Source organism: Osmerus eperlanus, chromosome 11, assembly GCF_963692335.1.
Source record: "Osmerus eperlanus chromosome 11, fOsmEpe2.1, whole genome shotgun sequence".
Lineage (NCBI taxonomy): Eukaryota > Metazoa > Chordata > Actinopteri > Osmeriformes > Osmeridae > Osmerus > Osmerus eperlanus.
In genome coordinates this window covers 6003899-6025314 of record NC_085028.1, presented here as the reverse complement: position 1 = coordinate 6025314, position 21416 = coordinate 6003899, and the positions used below count along the sequence as shown (strand labels likewise).

Here is a 21416-nt window from a genome sequence, read left to right as displayed (position 1 = left end):
CTCTGTCTCTCTCTCTCTCTCTCTCTCTCTCTCTCTCTCTCTCTCTCTCTCTCTCTCTCTCTCTCTCTCTCTCTGTCTCTCTCACACGTTCTGTATCTTTCTCCTTTTTCCTCTCTCCCTCTCTCCGCCACTCCCAGTCTGAAGAGAGAGGGTTTTCTTTTGACGACAGCCTCATCATCGGGGCTAGAGGCTGGCCTGCTGCGCGTCCCCTCAGGCTCAGTGCACACCAGCGAACACACCGTGTAGGCGAGTGGACCACTATTGATTTCCCATGGAAAGGATTCTTTTTTTTTTGTCACCCTGGACGAGAGGAGAAGGAATGAGAATCATTTGAAGTGAGCTTCCAGAGCGCTGACATCAGCTAAGATTGAATTAATTGAGTGGTAGCCTCGGTATGAAGCTCAGGTGGGATCACGAATCAGAACACACTCAAACCAGCGGTCAGCATTAGTGAAGTCCAACCACATGAATCAAAAAATATTAGGAGAACGGAAATATTTCTTGTATAGTTTTGTCCCTGGTCACCAGGCATCCCTGGCATTTAATGCCACTCGTTCAGTAATCTTACACAAAGTAAACATTCAATTGATGGATTTATTGATTATTGAAAAGAGGCTGGGGTTTACAGTTTGTGGTACATGTGACCGTCAGACCACAACCACACCCTAACTCTACAGACCTGAAGAATACCCTCATGGCCTAATGATAGAAGTGTACATTGATGTGTTTTGATGGGTTTGATACCTATATTCTGTTTAACGGGAGAGTTTGGCGTTTCTAAAAGCCTGAATGTGTGGGCCCACAGTAAAGAAAGAGTGTCAAGTCAGCTCTTGTTTCAGCCTTTGTGGCAGGCTGGAAATGTAGATAGAGCTGACGCACATACCCCCTGTCAGCATTTTAGTTGTGGCTCTCTCCTCCCTCCTCCCTCCTCCCCCTCTCCTCTCCTCTCCCTCCCTCCCTCAGACCTCCCCGCGTGTCAGATTTCAGTTTGAAACCGAGCCCTGCCAGCCCAGCTTCTCTCACGTGTGTCCCACACACACACATACACACACACATACACGCAGAGATAACGTGGACAGAGAGACCAGCCTTGCTACAGCTCTCCCAGGCTCTCCTTCAGCAGACTGACAGAGAGACTAGATGCCACACACACACACACACACACACAAATACACAGATGTACACACACACAAATAAACAAATTCACATACACACACATCCTCCCCCACACACACACATTCACACCCCAAGACACACACACATTCCATTCACATACACATACACACCCCGAGACGCGCACACACTTGCCTACACACTTAGAAAACACACACCCAGACACATACACACCCAGAGCAGGGGTACATTTCCTACCCGGCCGCCCAGCCTCACCCTGGCAGACAGAGAGAGGGAAGACAGATAACTGAACCATATCTGGAGTCTGCATAATTACCCATCATCATACATACTGTAATATTTCCCTTATCGCCATGTTCAATGGCTCGTTTCTGAAGCAGGGGTGTGTGAGGGAGAGTGTGCTTAGCAAGGGCTTCGTTTCAGAAGAGGGGAGTGGGGGGGGGGGGGGGGGTGCAAAGTTAAATGCAAAATGGATGAGAGTACAATGCCACCATTTTCTCTGGCTCATTATTCATTGCAGAGTTCCTCAGGTCTCATCTCAGGGTCTTTGTTCGTGGGTGATTCCTCCGCCTGCAGAGCCGGGAAGCTCCAAAGCTGAAACCGAGTGAGCGAGTCAAGACGATTGTGCTGGGCACAGCTCCAAACCACTTCCTGCTACATCCATACCGGATCCGCATAGCCTACAAGGGATCACAACGAGATGAATAACGTGTTCCTTTAGCAGACGCACAGATCCAAAGCCGTAAATCGTAATGGGGGAGATTCAAATCTACAACCTTTTCATCCGCTTCACCACTGAGCCATGCTCATCGCCATGTGAACTATAGCCATACAGGGACCAAACCCCCCAAAATCCAATTTGGTTTCTGTGAGGCTAGCACTTTGCCTCCAAGGCTGATTTAGCACACCTGGTTCTAATAATAAACCGGTCGGTCTGAGGAGCTTAATCGGGTTAGTTCCAACTGAGGGGAGAGGAGACACAGACAAACACTGTAGCTCTCCAGGAACAAAGTCCTGATTTAGATGACATGGTTGCTGTCCAAGGTTACTGGGTTGCAAAGGAGCCACCGTGGTCACAGCATAGGAAACAACCCTGTAAGTAGAGGTTTATTCCATCATTTTCATTTGGACACTTTTATCCGAAGCGACGTACAGTAGAGGGGAGATTTGAACCTTCAACCCCCATTTCATGTGCTCTAACCTCTGAGCTACCCCTTTGTATGGCAGAAGAGTGATATTATCTGTGTCTGTATACAGACCTGTGGATCAGTATGGCAGATTGATGTCCATTGTTTTTATGGTTGGTGCATAGACCCTGTGTATTGGTCCTGCCAGCTCTTTGAGATTAAATGACTGCAGGTTGAAACGCCTTGAAGTGTCAGAGGCAATGAGGTAGCAGTTTGGGAATTTGTACCATCCATACCTTATAGGTCAAAAGTTCACAAGCATATATGTGAATGAAAAATTCCAATCACCTTCGAAGCTGAGCCTCAATTTGAAACACTTACGGTGTTATTTCTCATTTAGATTCACAAGCTCGTGGCCACCTCCCCACCCTATCCTATGTTATCCCGTCCCGTGGACAGCTCGCTCCGCTTTCTTTTCCACAAAATTCGGATGTTCTTGTGAATACACCGGGAAGACGCAACCCGCGAGAAGCGATGAAACCCTTCCGCACCGCAATCTCTTTTAAGTGAGACATGACACCGCTGACGAGGAGGAGGGAAGAAGTTTCTCTCTGCTAACTCGTTGGTCAGCAGGTGCCGGGAGCGACTCGGAAACCTCTTACCGGAGGGAGTGAGGAGGAGGACGGAAGGACGTGGGGTTTGGTTGGACGTGCCTTTGGAAGTCCGGAGCTTTGAGATTGGATCTCACAGTCCCCGCTCACCTACGGGGCAATCCGTGGAAGCCACGCGGTTGAACTGTCACCGTAAATCACTTACGGTCGTTTGTCACTTGCCCAAATAGGCTTATTGAGACGCAGTTTGAAAGAGGCGACGGCTCTGAGTTTCTGGCATTCCCTTACTTGCTGTTTGTTTTTTTCGCTCAACCAGATGGATTAAGATATATCGTTAACGCGTTGTGGGAGGCTGCAGGACGAATCTCGCTCTTGCATTTGGAGCATCACCGGACACGCCCGGACCCCGTGTTTGGACTAAGTTCAAGGTTACTGCATCATTCTGGCCAAGATCTCAAATAATGTTATATAAAGCCTAGTTTCTGGAAAAAAAACAGCCTTATTTATTCATGGGAATGTGATACGAATGTTTCATCTCATAATTATAATCCGCGGGTTTATGTTTTCCTCCACTGGATATTGTTTTGGGGCTGAAACAATACATTTTGACAGGGCGTCGTAGGCTACGTGGATTGTTGGATGCATTTGTCCAGGTTGCTGTTCAAGGACAAAGTGGCGTGTCTGTAGCTGAAGTGAAGAGAGAGGGAGATTTTTGTTATTGTGCACAGATGCCCAACAAAGAGACTCTGACCTTATTACCGAGTAAAGGCTTTTCCAATATTATCTACATGGCTATTCCCATCGGTCTGTCAGCGTGCGCGTTCGCTTGCCCCGCGGCCGGTGGCTGCACCTGAAGCATCTCTCCGTTCTCCGTCTGCCTCAGCTCTGCCATTTCACTGCGCTGCCCACTCAGAGCAGGGGAGAGCACCCTCGGGCGCCTCCGTTTCACTCTCAGTACGAGCGGATCTCGGTAAAAGGACAGGAGTGGAAAGTTAGAGAGGGACCGGTCGTCAATCATCATCCGAGCAAACGGGGCGAGTCTCTCGACAAGAGGAGCCAGGAGTGAGACGGCTGAAACCGACACAGGTATGAAAGCTAATTCAGAACGTGCTCATACTTTGTTTCCACCATATGTTTGGAAATGAGATGGAGATTTGTGCCCCTTTGGATTTGGAGAGGTAGTCTTGGCAATACGGAGCTACCCAGGCATTGCAGCAGTTTCCAGCTGAACTGTTAATGTGGCTAAATACTGATACTGCTCCTGTTATTTTATACAAAACAAGAATGCAATGAATCTTTATTTCGCCATATGACCATTCTGAGTGCACGCCTGTTTGTACAATCTGTATTGTCTACTTATATATATTTACGAACCAGAAGAAGACTAATAGGTCTCAATAAGGTTGTGTATATGCACAAGCAAATTCACAAGCTGCTGTTAATGCCGCGCGCATTGGCTCGCCTGTAGTTTTGGCCGCATTGGAATGCCGCTCCGCAAAAAGAAGGGACCCATTTTAGGAGATTTCCAGTTCACTGCTGTGTCAGATGTCTAATCTGCATGGTTTAGATGACTGGCGTTGCAATCATCCCCAATACATTATTTACCAGGGGTTAGATAGCAGGAGCGGTGAACGGGGATCTCCGTGTAAGCTGCAATCAGAGCTCGGAGACTTTCCGTTTTGGTGGGAAGAGAGGGTTTCAGCACCGTGGAGAGCTCCCGTGAAATGCTGCGCTTGAAACTTCACATTTGTGAGAGCCGGAGGGCGCTCACATGATGCAGTCGACATGAAAAAGCTATTATGTATTCCTTATCTGGCGCACGGCCTATTATTGTAGCGTGACTCAAGCGAGAGTTCTGCTCTATAACGGTTGCAAGGTGAGGTACTTTTATCACTATGGATCTCATGCATCTACCCACGCAATTACTTTCAGCGACACAGTCACGCAAACACACACACACACAGACACACACACAAACACAACCACTCCATTTCACTTACACACTCACATGAATAGTATTGCCGCTGAGGTCAACCTACATTAAACCCAACGTAAAGCGGACGTAGTTGGATTTGAAGGTCACACCTGACAACGATTTGATAGCCTTTTGAAAGATGACGAGTTGAACGTGTACCAATTAGTATGGTTGTACGGGTGTGACAAGCCTGCCTTCTGCACCGGCTGACCGGCACATATCTACCATATAAGGAAGTGTTGTCGCGCATAACGGGCAACACTGGATGCTCTGGATCACGAGCAGACAGACGGACATGGAGACAGACAGGCATGGAGGCAGACAGAGGCAGGTAGGCAATCAGGCTGGCAGATGGACAGATCGTCTTTAATGAATAAATGATGTCCACGTCCATGCCCATCCTCTGTCCGCCTCCTCTCTTGTCTCTGGGCTGATAGCGTGATCTGATTTGGGCTGCAGACCCCAGCTGCTCCGGGCTCACCTCTGCGTCAGCTGCTCCTGTTGTTATTGACTGGGCCGACAGGGTTAGGGAGAAAGACTGCTTTTTTTGTGTGTGTGTATGTGAATGTGTGTGTGTGTATGTGTGTGTGTGTGTGTGCTTGCCCATGGGTGAGATTAGGTGTCTCTGGCTGGGGCTGGAGCAGACAGATGAATGACTTCCAGGCAGCTTCAGCACCAGGCAGGCCGGCCTGTCACTCAGCCCAGAGACCACACTTGGTCCTTGGGCTGAGAATGTTGAACGGAGAGGCCCATTACGGAGACTCCGCCATGTCCCCAATACGCTGACGCTCCTGCGGGCAAGACTACCATCATACCATTCTGTGGGTTCCAGAAAAGACACTCCCCCCAACCCCCATTCCCATCTTGTGTAATGGTTCCTACCCCATGGCTACTCTGTCTCTCTGTGTTACTGCTGATATGTCCCTGTGAGAGCAGTGTATACAGTAGTTCTATGTGTGCACATGGATACTTCTCTGAGATTTACTCTGCAGAATTGTACTTGTTCACAGCTTTACAAAACGGCCTCCCTACAGGCTATACAGTGATGATCCTGAGGATTCAAACCCCACTGGCACACTCTGTCATGATCCGCTGGAACACACACACACACACACAGACACACCCACACACACAAAGATATACACACATACAAAGCCCCTGTTCATAGGAAGGCCAATGTTAGGGTGTGATATATCTTGAAATAGCCTGTGACAATAGCACACACACACACACTCATCTTGGCAGAGTAAATATGGCCCTCAGATTCAACTCTGTTTAAGACCGCTCTCCTGCTGAGACCTGCAAGTCTTTAAAAAGGGGCTGGGGAGGGAGGGGGAGAGGGGAGGAGAGGGAGGGAGGGGGTGAAAGAGGGGAAAGAGGGGAGAGAAAGAAGAGAGCAAGTGAAGGTGGGGTGACAGTGCAGCTTCCTGAATCCAACATGTCCATCTTGAGAACGCGCGTCGAGTGTTTGTGGCTAGAGCGTGAATAAATGGCAGCCAATTATGTGGATCGGCCTAGTGTGAACGGTGGGACGCTAGCTGTCAGCTATCAGCTAAAAATAGACCCACCGTGAACCCCAAAACTAGCTGCTCTGGGCCAAGCAATTCTCTTGCCGCAGCGGCTGCAAGCTAATTGGCAGAGTTTTGTGCTCTCCCTCTCTCGTTGTTGTGTGCATGTGTGTGTCGGTGTGTGGTGGTGGTGGGGCGGGGGGTCGTTCCTCATTACTGAGCAAGGGAACAGAGTGGCCCGCCACACCGCAGCGACGATGATCATCACCGCACCCCGCCATCATTGCGTTGATAAACTACCGATCTCTTCTGATGTTGGTTTTCTAGGCAACGTGTTTTTGCTCTCGCTACACGCGGGCACAACTGAGGCCCAAATGATGGAAGCTAAACGTGATGGGCAACATCAGACGTGAATGCAGAAACGGAAGGCTCGAGACCGTGGTTACTGTCGGCATCGCTTCCTAGTCTGTCATGGGGAAGTCCAGACGCATACTGCATACCCACAATTATTACATTTTAATGATGTGTAGAATGTTAATTTCCTGGATATACAGGCATAGGAGATGGATGGGGAGTTAGGTTCAGGACGATTCAGGCTCAATCCTGTTAAATTGATTATTTGCGCAGATAATTTGGAGCTTGCTCTGTGGCTAATTGGGTTCAAAGTGGCCGACTTCAATTGCAAAAGTGGAATGAATTAATAATCAAGCTTTGGTTCGTATGACATTGTTTACTTTTGTAGGAGTACATGAACAGATATGATTTAATTTATAGATTAATTTATTCATTGGGAAAGACAAGACCAAGACAATTTAACTTTTCCTCCATCCCTTTCTACCCTTCCATCTAATCTATCTCGTTCCCCAACCTCTGCCTCTCCTCTTTTCTCGCCCCCTCTCCTCCTCTTCATCCTCCTGTCATCTCCGTGTGTCCACAGTGGAACTTGGTCTCCTGTAAATCCCTCTGTAATGACAGAGTGATCCAGGCAGACAGGCCCTGCCTGGACAGCCCCTCTCAGAGAGATGGCAGGACTAAAAGCTTACCCTCGTCCCTCTCGTCCTCTCCTCCATCCCATGTTCAAAGGCGACATGCCTCTCTCACCCAGCTCCCCTAGCTCTCGTCCGGGCTCACCCCTTGCTCACTTCGCCCTCCCTCCCATCCCTTCCCTCTTTCCTTGACCAGTTTCAGACACCTATCTCTCCATCTCTTCATCCACACTGCCAAGAGGTCCCTCCTCTCTGCTCCCAACACCCTCTTCCTCCTCTTCCTCCTCTCTCTAGCCCTGTCAGCGTTCCATCTTTCCTGTCATGGAGGCTGCAGGGGACGTTGCAGGTTCCGCATCAATATGAACACTCCTCTCTCTCTCTCTCTCTCTCTCTCTCTCTCTCTCTCTCTCTCTCTCTCTCTCTCTCTCTCTCTCTCTCTCTCTCTCTCTCTCTGTCTCTCTCTCTCTCTCTCTCTCTCTCTCTCTCTCTGTCTCTCTCTCACTCTCTCGCTCTCTCGCTCTCTCTTCTCCATACCGTAGGTTACGACATACATTAGTCAGTGTCTGCAGGCGACAAGCTTCATTTCCTGGTCTTGTGAATGGGGCCGTGGTTGACATCATTATAGAGCTGAATAACGTTGTTGCTGCTCAGTTGGGCTTCAGGCCTCTGTGACTCAGCTGTGTAGGGAAGCTGTTGCTGTAAGGGGGACAGGATGATGTCTCTGGGAAGGGGGGTAGGGTGGGACTGGCGATGGGTGGTTGGGTGAGGGGAGTAGGAAGGGTTGGGGAGGCAGGTTTAGGTAAGGTGAATGTGGCAGGAGTGAGGTAGGATGGGTTGGGGGGTTAGGTAGAGGGTATGGTCGGGGGATTGGAATGTGGGAGACAGGTGTGAGGTAGGCTGGGACTGAGGGGTGAGGTTCCTTGGGCCCCTCCAAAAGACTGGGGGTGAAACTAGCATGTTTTTCTGTGTGTACAACATAAGTACAATAGAGGGACCACATGAGGGATGAGTGTAGAAGAGTGTGTGTAGTAAAGTGGGGAGTCAGGTGGCTGAGCGGTTAGGGAATCGGGCTAGTAATCTGAAGGTTGCCAGTTCGATTCCCGGCCGTGGCCAAATGACGTTGTGTCCTTGGGCCAGGCACTTCACCCTACTTGCTTCGGGGGAATGTCCCTGTACTTACTGTAAGTCGCTCTGGATAAGAGCGTCTGCTAAATGACTAAATGTAAATGTAATGTAAATGTAAAGTGTGTAGACAAGCAAACGGCGGTGGTATAGATTGTGAGGCTAGTTTCGGAGTGTGATGGCTGCTCCTGGTCTTCTGCGCCCTACACAGTGGGTCAGATATGGAGAGTTGTCTATGGCAGGAAGGAACTGAGAGAAGATAGGTCTGTACAGTAGATCCTAATCAACAAGAGATAGAGACGGGGGGAAGATGAGATAAGAGGTCATGATTGCCTTCCCTCGTGTCTCGTAAATCACCACTGGGCGAGTGTGTGTAAGTGTTATCCCTCAGGATCATATCTCCTGGAAGGCTATTGAGGTGTCTGAAAACGAGAAGAGATTAAAGATGGGGTGTGGGGCGGGTTTGTGGAGAAAGTGGTAGGGTTGCTGTAGGTGGGGGTGCTAGGGGGTGGGGGCACGGGGTGGGAGGGTGTAGACTAGAGAGATATTAACTCCAGAGCCAAGACGTTTATGACGGCCTAATAGCCTCCTGTTCCATTGCACATGATGGATAAGCACATAGGGGGCTTAGGTGTGTGCGGGCTGATAATGTATCACCCCCCTAGGTAGTGGAGGTGGTTCGGAACCAAGTTCACTGAGAGTGGCGGGAATGAAACCCCAACTGATCCATCAAACCCCAACTGAACCAGCCCAACATTCTACCATTAGACCAAAGTGAGCACTTGTGTCTGCCGCGGCACAGATCACATGGCGGTTCCTTTGGTCTAACGAGAGAGCCTCGGGCTGGTCGGGGTTGGATCCCCGCTGTTTACACAGGTGATGGACAGAGGGAGGGTCTGTTCCTGTGCTTGTCTCGTTAGGATGATTATGAGGTGTGTGTCCGATTGAGGCGGGTGTGCGTGTCTTTGATGGATCATACATCAGGTGGAAAGCAGGTCAATACAGGATCAATAAAGTATTTTCCTCTCATCTTGGAAAGGCACATAATGAGCCAGCTGATCTTTTATCCGTGTGTTAGTGAGCAGGGTTTCACAAATTGCCCGACGCAAGCCCAGACAGCGCTGTTCATCTGGCACTGCTCGTTCAACACTTATTCTCGAGCTCACCCCGTCTGTGTCTGTCTCCACATCCAACCTCTTTTCACTTTCCCTCTCTCTCTCTGACTCACTCGCTTTCCAATCCAGGTGAACGGCGAGGTGGAGTGCAAGGCTGGACCAAGTAGCATAGCCTAGCAAGGTGCAGCGTAGCGTGGTGTACGCGGCGGAGCACATAACAGAATGAAATAACTTAGTTTAGCGTAGTATTAGCTTAGCACAGTCTTGCCTAGAATAAAGTGTCATCGTAGAGACTAGCGTAGCGTAGCAGGGAGGGAGCAGATTGCCTCTGCCTAGGGCAGGTTGATAGGGCCCTGATAGCTTGATGGGCCAATGAAGCTGGGATTGATGTTCTCACTCACAGCAGCTGCTATCCATCACCACACCCACAGCACATATCCACAGAGAAGGAGTGAAGGAGACAGAACAAGTGAGGGGAGGAGGGAAAGTGTGAGAGGATGAAGTGATTGGCAGAAGGGTGGATGAGGGGCGGGTTCAGAATGTCTCCCTGTCTACCCTTAGCCTGCTTTGATTTCCTCCCTGTAAGAGAAATAAAAGCTTTTGGGTGGTTTAGAGAAGGGTGTTAAGGGAGGGAGCGGGAAGCCATTTTTGGCATGTCACTCTATCCATCAAAGGTTCATTAGGGGCGAGTGAGGGAGTTGAGATTGAACCAGTGAACACTCTGGGAGCCAGACCAAAACATTAGGACACGGTCTCCCTCCCACGGCTGACTTATATGCTGCGTGTGCATGTCTTCCAGACAACAAATCGTAGACGTAAAAGCTTGGCCAGGTTGTAAGTCAATCAATGGCTTTAATCAATTTCTAATTTGGGAAGTGTGCGTGTGTGTGTGTGTGTGTGAGAGAGAGAGAGAAAGAGAAGGAGCGAGAGGGAGGGAGAGTAAAAGTGGTTTTAGAATGGTTTGAGAATATTGTTTATCTGTCTTTTGCAGACCAAGTTTACCATGTGAGGGTTACGAAGCTAACACCTCAAGCCGTCTCAACCAAACGGTTTTGGTTATGCTGAAACCCCTTCAGCAGTGCGTAATCACTTCAGAATTTGATGTTGGTTTCCGCCGTTTCCCCAGTGTTTGGGTGTCTGTGTTGGGGTTGAAACTCAGATATCAGCTATTCTCTGTGGAGTTTGATGGAACACCATGTGTTGATAGACAGAGAGAGAGAGGGAGCCGGACAGAGGGGGAGAGAGAACAAGAAGGAGAGGGAGAGAAAAAGAGTCTGACAGGATATTTGGCCCGTGTCCCTCTCAGATCTCAGAAACCATTCATTTTGGAACTCTTCATCAGCACTCCGAATCGAGCCGAGGCACTTTCAAGAGCTAATCGCTCATTTGCGTCGGCGCTTTTCAACAGTCGTTATCGCCCATTCTTTTGATTCCCCGCTCTTTTGAAATCTACTAACCAGGCACTGGGAGCTCACTGGAGTGAATGAGAGACTGACGAGGCAGCCAGTAGGAAACCTGAACCGTTCTGGTGTTTTTTTTTCAACCATTAGCTTGAATGACACTTTACCTCAGAACGCCTGATGTAGTATAAGGAGTGGGGGATTATTCATGTGAGCAGTAGACCAATGCTTTTCAATCTTTTTATAGAAACCAGTACCACTCTGGGCCCACTATGAAATTATCATTGATTTAATATCATACACATCAGTGTTCTCTCTGGGCTAATTACTGTAGAGGGTTTTAATACCCTCAGTTTGGAGTCCCTGTGAAATATGTCCAGCATAATTAAAACTAACTTATATTCTTTATTTCCTGCTTTAATGAAAAGAGGAATATCTGAATAGAGTAGAAGGACAGACACACACACAAGCAGAGATGTGCCTGAACTCACACACACACCACACGGTCTAATTCACGTGTTGGAAAGAACACAAAGTAATCAGTTAGTGTGTGTGTGTGTGTGTGTGTGTATGTTATATTTTGTGAATGTGTGTGTGGCTGCATGTGTGCTGTGTGTATGTGTGTGTGTATGTGTGTGTGTGTGTGTGAGAGAGAGAGAGAGAGAGAGAGAGAGAGAGAGAGTGTCTTTTCTCTCCCAGTGTTATTTTACTCTTGATGTATTTCCTATGAAAGGGACCCTCATGCATATTTCATCCAGTGTTTCAGAGTTTCTGTGCTGCAGATGGGGGAGAGGAGGGGGGAGAAGAGGGGGAGAGAGGAGGGAGGAGAGGAGGGAGGAGAGCGGGGAGGGTGGGGCGGCCTCTGAAAACTACTCTCAGGTGGTAATTGCTACAATTGATCAACTGATCAATACCTGATGGCAAATGTATTCTATTCTCAACCTTTTGCCCTCCCGTCTTCATCTCAACTGGTCACACACACACACACACACACCAGCACCAACACCCACGCGCACACACACACCTCATCATCAGACAGTGGCTTCAGTCTGTTTCCGTTGGCAGTTGTTATTCCGGGGACTGTGTGCCAACCACGGCTCTCTACAGGAAACTCAAACAATAATTACAAATAATTCTTTAACTACCCGCGACAGTTACCTGATTGTATGTCTTTAAAGACCCATACGAGACATTACAACAATGTCAAACCAATCAATCCCATCGTGAGATGGATGACAGCGGACGTCTTCATCAGAGCGATAAGATCAGCTGATCTCCTACAGGAGTGAGTCTTGACGTTGACAAAAGGATTGTTCCATAAAGTCTGAAAGAGGAAACTGATGTTTTCTCCATAGACACAGATTACGCTTAGTTTAGATCTTGTGACTATATTAAACCAGTGGGAAAAAGGCTCCTGTAGTAAATGAACTGGTTGCCAAGGTTAAAAGGACGTTTGGACCAGGTTTATTGCAGTGGTGCTGCTGTGTGTCTTTGACAAGCAGGGCGGAGCTGGGTGTTTACTCCAGAGACAGAGAAGGTCAGTGGGCATACTTCTTGGCTGTTGCCTCCACAGTTAAAACCACACACATCGATCTCATCCCTACCCTTAACCACACACACACACATGCACATACACAAGCTCGGAGAACCACACAGACCATTTTGGGCGTTGTCCTTCTTGTGTTGTCCATTCTACCTGTCCTCAATCCTTCTGCATGCATCCTTCTCTCTATTACCCTAACGCCATCCCTCTCGCCACTCCTCCTCTTCATCCCTCTAACCCACCATGAAAATCAATTCTCATGTTCCCTCAGATGAAAAAACAACCCTCTGTCCCCATAGCAGCGTCTCTCCTGCTGCGCTGCAGCACTGCAGGACTGCAGACAGACACGCTGCTGCCACCACCCATCTCTCTCTCTCTCTCTCTCTCTCTCTCTCTCTCTATCTCTCTCTCTCTCTCTCTCTCTCTCTCTCTCTCACTCTCTCTCTCTCTCTCTCTCCTCTCTCTCTCTCTCTCTCTCTCTCTCACCTCTCTCTCTCTCTCTCTCTCTCTTCTCTCTCTCTCTCTTCCTCCTTCTCCTTTCTCTCCTCTCTCCTCTCTCCCTCTCCCTCTCCCTGTTTCTCTATCTAACTTCTCTCTCCCCTACTTTCTCTCGTCTCTTCTTCTCCCTCCTTCTACCCCTCTCTTGTTTGTACCCCGCTCTGCCTCTTACTCTCTGTCTCAGACAACAGATTCAACCAGGCCTCGTTCTCTCCCTGGTGTCTTTATTCCTCTCTCCATGGATCTCCCGCCATCTCCATCCACCTTGTCTCAGTCTGAGCCGCCGATCCAACCCCGTGCAACTATTGTGTCTTTTCGAGAGGCAGGGAACAGTCATTCAGGTGATTCACACGCAGAGTCAAATGTTTACTGAACGACTCTTGTTTTCTTTCTACATTTCATTTCATTTTTCAACGTTTCCAAACTTCAGAACTATTTTTTTTCTTATTGTTCAATGTGTCTGAGTTGTCATGCCTCCTCCCCATCCCTCTCTTGCTTCCAATGCTCCTCAAGCTTTTTTTGTGCATCTGAGTGTGTGTGTGTGTGTGTGGTAGCTCGATCCAGCTTGTTGTCATCAATGTCTTTGAAGGGGGGAATTTGACAACCCAGGCAGGCTGAAGAAGATTGGACAAACCAACAGTGTATGTAGGTGTGTGTGTGTTTGGAGCAAAAGGGAGAGAAAAAAACTCATGAGGAGAAGAAGAATGGAGAGAGAAGGAGAAGGAGAGACGCTTTTGTGGGAGTGTGGAGAGACTGCCAGCACCACTGAGTTTGGCAGTAGGACGTTCACATCTGATACTGAGTGTGGATGTTCTGGGCGGGGGTGGTGGGGGTGCGAGCACGGCAGGGGGCAGAGGGAGAGCAAGGGAAAGAGGGCTAACCTACATTCTGTGGTTCTTTTTAAAGAATCACCTTGGTAGAGCTGGGTGGTGTGTGTAGGTAGGGCTATCAGCCTCTCAACTCTTCTATCCTCTCTCCTCCTCTTCTCCTGTCCTCCTCTCCTTCCTCTCCTTTCCTTTCCTTTCCTTTCCTCTCCTCTCCTCCCCTCCCCTGCCCTGCCCTGCCCTGTCCTCTCCTATGGCTCCCAGTCCTGTCATTGTCTCTGATTGGCTAGGCCAGTTTTGAAAGGTTCCTGTTCTGTCTGGGGATTGGCTCTAATCTCTAAGGCCTTTCTGTAAAACAGCTGCTCTTTTTGAAACCATCCCCGCAAGGAACAGGGTCTATGGACCAATCAGATAATGTGCTGCCAGTCCTGATGTTGATTAGGTCGTTATTCCTGATGAATTTTCTGCCCTGCCAAGTGGATTTTACCCATGATGCCCCAGGACCTATCTACGGACGCTTCGATGACAGGAAGTGACAAATGCCACCCATGGGTCATCAGCAGTCAACAGCAGTTTCTCAGTAACAATGTTGCACACACACACACACACACGTGCCAACCAGGCACACATAAACACACTCTCACAGACACACACAGGCACAAAGACAAAAGAAAATACATACACATACACACACAAGCACAAACTGCTTGAATCATTTATGAGGGTGCTAGATAATCAACAGAGTATCCATCTGGTGTTGCAGTAGCACTGATGTTTGATGTGTGGGCCTGTCTGTCTGTTATTATACCTGCCTTCCTGTCTGTCTGTCTGCCTGTCTGCTCTGGGCAGCTCCTCCCCCGCGTCCAGCCCTCCCACACACCTTGTCAGGTGCTAGGTCCAGTAATGGACTTTCCATGTAGCTCCATAACAATGGGGAGCCATAAAGGAGAGAGGGAGAGGCAGATACAGAGAGAGTGTGTGTGTGTGTGTGTGTGTGTGAGAGAGAGAGAGAGAGAGAGAGAGAGAGAGAGAGAGAGAGAGGAGAGAGAGAGAGAGAGAGAGAGAGAGAGAGAGAGAGAGAGACTATGTGAGCAATATTCAGAGAGAGAGAGAGAGAAAGATACAGAGTGAGAGAGAATTGCAAATCTTTAGCAGTGAGAGTGCTTTGAAGTTATCTAACCTCTTATTTTATTCAAATAGAGAAAAGAAACAAGCATATTTGCACACACACATGCACACAACTAATCCACTCAATATACGTACACACACACACACACACACATGTACAATACACACACAGAGAGCACACACAAATACACAATGGCCCTCTTTACATTGTCAGTTGGTCAGGTTGTTGTCTTGTGTGTGTGTGTGTGTTTGTGTGTGTGTGTGTGTGTGTGTGTGAGAGAGAGAGAGACAGCCAGAGAAGGGAGTTTGGGTCTTAGTCTGAGTGTGATAGATGAAGCAATATAAACATCATTCACATCTGGAAGGAGAGGGACAGAGGGAGGGAGAGATACATAAAAATAGAGAGACGGAGGGAGGGTGAGAGGAAGAGGGATGAAGCTAGACAGTTAAAGAGTAGAAAAAAAAGATTCATTCCATGATTCACAATGTAGCAGGAGTGGTTCAGGATCACACACCCTGCTGAACACTGGTCTCAAAGGAGGGTCTCTTGGTCTAATAGTAGATGCTCCGACCGCCAGCCTCATCTGTAATTATGTTTGTAGAAGTAGTCTACACCAACAAATGAATTTGCTGTCAGCAGGGCTTTGATCCATTATAATTGCAAAGAAATGAAGAATCTGAAGGGAACATGTTGTAGCAATGTTTCTACAGCCGAACGATTACAAAATAATTAACTTGAAGCTGTTGCGATGTCCAGCAAATAGGTGTTCCATAACCTCCCTCCCTCCCTCTCTGCATCCCTCCTCCCTGCATCCCTCCCTCCCTCCCTCCCTCCCTCCCTCCCTTGCTCGTACAAATGTTAATATATTCAAACTTGAGTGTCAGCATCAGCACTTTAGCTGCATGCTCCTTGTTCAACACAGATTCTACTGGAGAGAGAACTTGTAAACATTGATGCTCTCTAATCAGAATGGAAAACTACAAATAATGAAGATGAAAGATCTCGTCGTGTTTACCAAACACATTGCTCAGAATTGCACATGCCATCCATAAAAATCACAAACCGTACAATTTCTGCATGCCCCTATTGTTCAAAAACTGCCCCTGCTACACAAGCTGCTTTCAGCTGATGTAGTGTCATGGCGACACTTTGCCCACACACCGGTTTTGAGGTCACCTTCTTCGGTTGACTGTGGTGAAAATCACCCAATCAGAAGACAGCTGGGCCAAACACAGGAGCGATCCGTACTGCGACAAGCAACAAGATCAAAGACTGGTATTTGTGTTTCTTTTTATAAACGCTCAAACATTTCAGTGTCGACTCAAAACAAATGAAGCCTGGCTTTGATGAACAATAATGTCTATCCGGTCGCCGGAGCCGCGTTGTTTTCGATGGCGACGAGGAGATCGGAACGCGGCGATGCTCCCCCTCATTACTCAGAGCGAGAGTTGTCACGGAAACCGATGATGGGGGCCCTTTTTAGAGGAGCTGTGGGGTCATCTGTTCAGAGTGTGGACAGACGCTTGCCTCTTCTAATGGTTTCTGCTGTCAACGAGACCCACAGGTCTCCAAACGCCTTCGCTGGAGGCGGCCGTCCTTTCAGAATGCTGATTGGCAGGTTCATCGATCAAAGGGCGGTGGGGATGAGTGTTTAAGGGGGATGGGTGGTGGGAGGGGACAGCGTGATTCACTCTTGGTGGAGAGATGAGGGGGTGGAGGGATGGAGGGGTGGAGAGAGGAGAGGGGATGGGGTGGAGGGGTAGATGGGATGGGGTAGAGGTGTGGAGGGATGGAGGGATGAAGAGATGGGGTGGAGGGGTAGGTGGGATGGGGTAGAGGTGTGGAGGGATGGAGGGATGAGGAGATGGGGTGGAGGGGTAGGTGGGATGGGGTAAAGGTGTGGAGGGGTGGAGGGATGAGGAGATGGAGTGGAGGGGTAGGTGGGATGGGGTAAAGGTGTGGAGGGATGGAGGGATGGAGGGATGAGGAGATGGGGTGGAGGGGTAGGTGGGATGGGGTAGAGGTGTGGAGGGATGGAGGGATGAGGAGATGGGGTGGAGGGGTAGGTGGGATGGGGTAGAGGTGTGGAGGGATGGAGGGATGAGGAGATGGGGTGGAGGGGTAGGTGGGATGGGGTAGAGGTGTGGAGGGATGGAGGGATGGAGGGATGAGGAGATGGGGTGGAGGGATAGGTGGGATGGGGTAGAGGTGTGGAGGGATGGAGGGATGAGGAGATGGAGTGGAGGGGTAGGTGGGATGGGGTAGAGGTGTGGAGGGATGGAGGGATGGAGGGATGAGGAGATGGGGTGGAGGGGTAGGTGGGATGGGGAAGGGGTGTGGAGGGATGGAGGGATGAGGAGATGAAAGTTTGGGTGATGGAAGGGTGGAAGCATGCAGTAGTGAACTAGATATACTTTATCCTCAATCGTCTTATTGGTGATATGGTGGACCCTTAACGGGGTTGGCGGTGTTTCAAACCACCTCTACTGACCAGACCATAGGCAAACAATATGTGTAGCCTGGTGTCTGGAACTAAAGATTACAGGACACATTCCTCTCTCCATTAATGTGTTGTTTTCCCTTCTCTCTCTCGGTCTCTCTCTCATTCTTTCTCTCTGTCTCTCCCCATCCTCCCCCTTTCAAACTCCCTCCATCCAGACCCTCCATATCTCTCTGTCTCTTGCTCGACTAATAATAGCCAAGCGGACGGCCATTTTTATGAGCGATAAAGATAATGGTTAGAGAGAACATAGGAGTGTGTTTAATAGAGCTTCTCAGATGACCTTCACTTTCCCTCTCTGGGCATCAGCGCCCCTTCAACCCTGCCACCCTCACTGGAGCATTATTGCACATCAGACCCTCTGCTCTCGCTATCTCTCCCTTTCTATTTTCTCACTCTCATTATCTGTACCCCTCCCTCCTTCTCTTGCTCTTTCTCTCTTTTTTTATCTCATTATCTTTCTCTCTCTTACCTCCCCTTCTCTGTATATATTTCTCTCTCTCTATCTAAATACTAAATATATATATATATATATATATATATATATATATATATATATATATATATATATATATATAGGAATATATCACCCATCAATAGCCCTTGGTTTGCACAGGGACACAAACTGAGAAACGTGTTGACACATAGCAAATGGTCCTGTTAAAGTCTCTTCCAGAAGAACCTGTATATTACTTCACTACAAGTGCTACTGTGTGGCCCCTTTATGGGACATGATTTGATGACATGCCCTCTTAAATGTCTCCTTTCTCTCCAGTCCATTGCACAGCTTTGTGGGAAATTTGGAAAATGAAACAAACGATCTCCATTCCAGCCCCTTTGGGCTGTGGAACTGGGGATGGTGGATGTATCATTGCTTGATGAAGGAGACATGGATCTCCCAGAGTGGTTCAGATTGGTATCTAGTCATGACCTGTTGCACTGACGCAACCCCCCTTCCCCAACCCCTCCTCTTCTCTCCCCATGATTCTGTATCATCTCTGCCCCAGGAACAGATTGTCAATGTTTGCTCACATCATGAAAAGCCAACGTGACTCTGGAATGTGGAGAGACAAAACTCAGACCTTTTTATTTGCTCGGGAACATATGTCCTTCTATGCTGGGGATGATGTCAAACTGAGATGAAGGGGATTTGTCTTAGAGTTACCCTCTATTCTGTTTGTTTAATGCTACGGCTATCTCTGTGTACTGTAGCTAGCTCTGTGTACTGTAGCATTTAGCTCTCAGCTTGTATCTATCATGTATCTATCCTAGCATTCTTTAGCATAGCTGCATAAACTTACCGCTAAAAGAGCCTTTTAGGTCCAAATATTAGCTTTGCCAAGCCTATCCTTGACAAGCCCACTTTAGTCCATTCCAGGATAGTCAAGCCTGGCATTTGTCAGCACAGTTGTATACCCAAGCCTCACATAGTCCAAATTAGCCTCGCTCAACCCAACCTGGGCCTGCTTTTCCCCCTGGCCTATCTTAGCTCAGTTTATCTTAGTTTAGTCTGACAAAACTTATTTTAGCCTAGCCTAGCCTAGCCCACTTAGCTCACTTACTCCTTGTGACAGGCCCTGCCTAATTCCCCTTGCCTAGTTCATTATCGTAGTTTAGCCTAGCCTAGCCTACTTGGCTCACTCAGCCAAGGGAGAGCTGGTATCCATGTAGGCTCTCTCCAGCGGATATTTAGTCGCCGTGGAGACGTGTTGTCAGGAGACGTTACCACACATCCAAACAAGGTCGGCCCCTTCCAGAGATATCCGACACCAATTAGAGTTGCCAGCTAAATAAGATTATCATCATCCCGCTCCCAGAGAGCCCCCAGAAACTCTTGTGACCCAGTGATTTAAACCTGTGCTCTCCAGCTGTATGTGTGGTGACTCGACAACCTCTGTCTATCATTTAAGTACAAATCTCTGCTTTGACTCAATGTTGCAATACAGCCTACTGTAGCTTTATTATAAAATCATTTCCATATCCTAATCTCCGTGTGCAAATCAATGAGTTCATAATTTTGCTTACTTTTCTTTATTACAGCTGTAAGAGTGTATTTTCTTGGTTGTTCTCATGAGACTTTTTCACTAAATGAAAAGCCTGTCATGGAAATCCCATGATGGCTTCATGATAACACCAGAACCAGACAGATTACTCACGACTGCGTCTCACATCTGGTTAATCTAATGTCACGCTTTCTACACCTGACAAAGGCTTTTGCGTAATGGCTCGCTGTTGTTACTACTGGAATTAAGCAACCGTGCATGAAACACCGTTAATTCTCAGTGCAAGATGAACACAGGGATGATGGTCATAATCCCAATGATGTAATATAGCTGTCTCCTAATCCCTCTTTACCCTATGTGTGTGTGTGGGTGTGTGTGTGTGGTGTGGGAGTGTGTGGATGTGTGTATACACCGATGTACTTAACTTCCAACCCTGTAAGCTACTTTATTTTTCTGTATCCGCCTTGTGCTGGATGAATAAAGAGATGGAGGGATGGGGAGGATGGTTGGGGGAGAGGGTGGTAGTGGAGGGGGTTGGGGGAGAGGGTGGTGGTGGAGGGGGTTGGGGGAGAGGGTGGTGGTGGAGGGGGTTGGGGGAGAGGGTGGTGGTGGAGGGGGTTGGGGGAGAGGGTGGTGGTGGAGGGGGTTGGGGGAGAGGGTGGTGGTGGAGGGGGTTGGGGGAGAGGGTGGTGGTGGAGGGGGTTGTCAGAGGTTTGGGGTTATCATGTACACATCAGGAGGGACAGGAACGGGGTCGGGGGGTGGGGAGGGGGGATCAGGGTGTGGGGGGCGGGGGGGGACCAACCCCTCAGAATACAAATTTACTATCACTGAATAATTGCCACGCAATTTCCACTCTACCCAGAACCTGGGATTGTAATTTGCATCACTGTCACCCAATCCATTCGTGATTTAATCCATCCCTCATCGTTTAGCCTGGTCCATTTTCACAGCCATGTGTCAGATTAGCTGCTGATGGGACCTGATAAGAGCTGACATCTACACCCCCCCTCCTCCCACCTCCTCCCCCGTCCACTGCACTCCTGCTCTCCACACACCACCTGACTTCATTCCTACTCAACCTCCTGCCTGGTTGAGGGGTGAGACAGGGGAGGAGGAGTGAGGCATGGGGAGACGAGGGAAACCCAAGTGAGGATGGTGGAGTTTAGAGGCGACCACTGCAACAGCATACGTCCTTCACCAGTATCACCTTGACTTTGGGTCAGTCATAAATTGAAGCGAGCGACAAGCAGACACAAACTTTCATATCCTTCCCCCCCTCACCCCCCTCCCTCCCTGCTTCAGCGGTGCAACATTAATTCCCCCTCCCTCCCTCCCTCCCTCTCCCCTCCCCGCCTTCCTCTCCTCGCCCCCTCGCCTCCCTCCTTCATATCCTCCCTCCCTCTGACAGGGAGCCCAGGGCCTTATGAGGAATTAGGAACCATTAGGAAGAGCCACAGATGCAGGGGGGATTAAAAGGTGTGCCGCACAGGAGGGGAGAGGCCGCAAACTGTTGTCATTTAGAGGAGGGACGAGGAAGATAAAATGAACTTGGACGAGCCTCCGAGGTGAGGTTAGCTGCGCCAGCTGAAACAAATTGGAGTATGAAGCAAACATTTGTGTGGAGGAATCCCATCTGTGGGGCTGACAGGGAGCGACGGCAGCCCAGTTTGGGAAGCAGAGTAATTAGAAAAAGAGGAGGGAGGCCTGGCCAGGAGAGTCAGCAGAAGAGACCCTGTCTCTCTGTCGCCCCTCTTTCTCTCCCGCCTTCTTTCTTTCCCTCGTTCTCTCTCTCTTGTTTTCTCTCACCCTCTGTTTCATTGTCTCTGTCTCATGCCTTCTCTCTCTGTTTTCTCTCTCTCTTTCTCCTCTCTCTCTCTCTCTCTCTCTCTCTCTCTCTCTCTCTCTCTCTCTCTCTCTCTCTCTCTCTCTCTCTCTCTC

The 21416-nt window shown here is 48.8% G+C and overlaps 1 protein-coding gene across 1 annotated transcript in view; it reads left to right on the top strand.

The window, feature by feature from the left end:
* Positions 1-2870: 2870 nt before the first annotated feature.
* Positions 2871-21416, top strand: part of si:cabz01090165.1 (uncharacterized protein LOC100333421 homolog) — a 100587-nt gene continuing 82041 nt past the window's right edge. The window contains exon 1 of the mRNA XM_062472815.1: positions 2871-3958. The gene's annotated coding sequence lies outside the window, so the exon portion shown is untranslated. The remainder of the gene's footprint in view (positions 3959-21416) is intronic.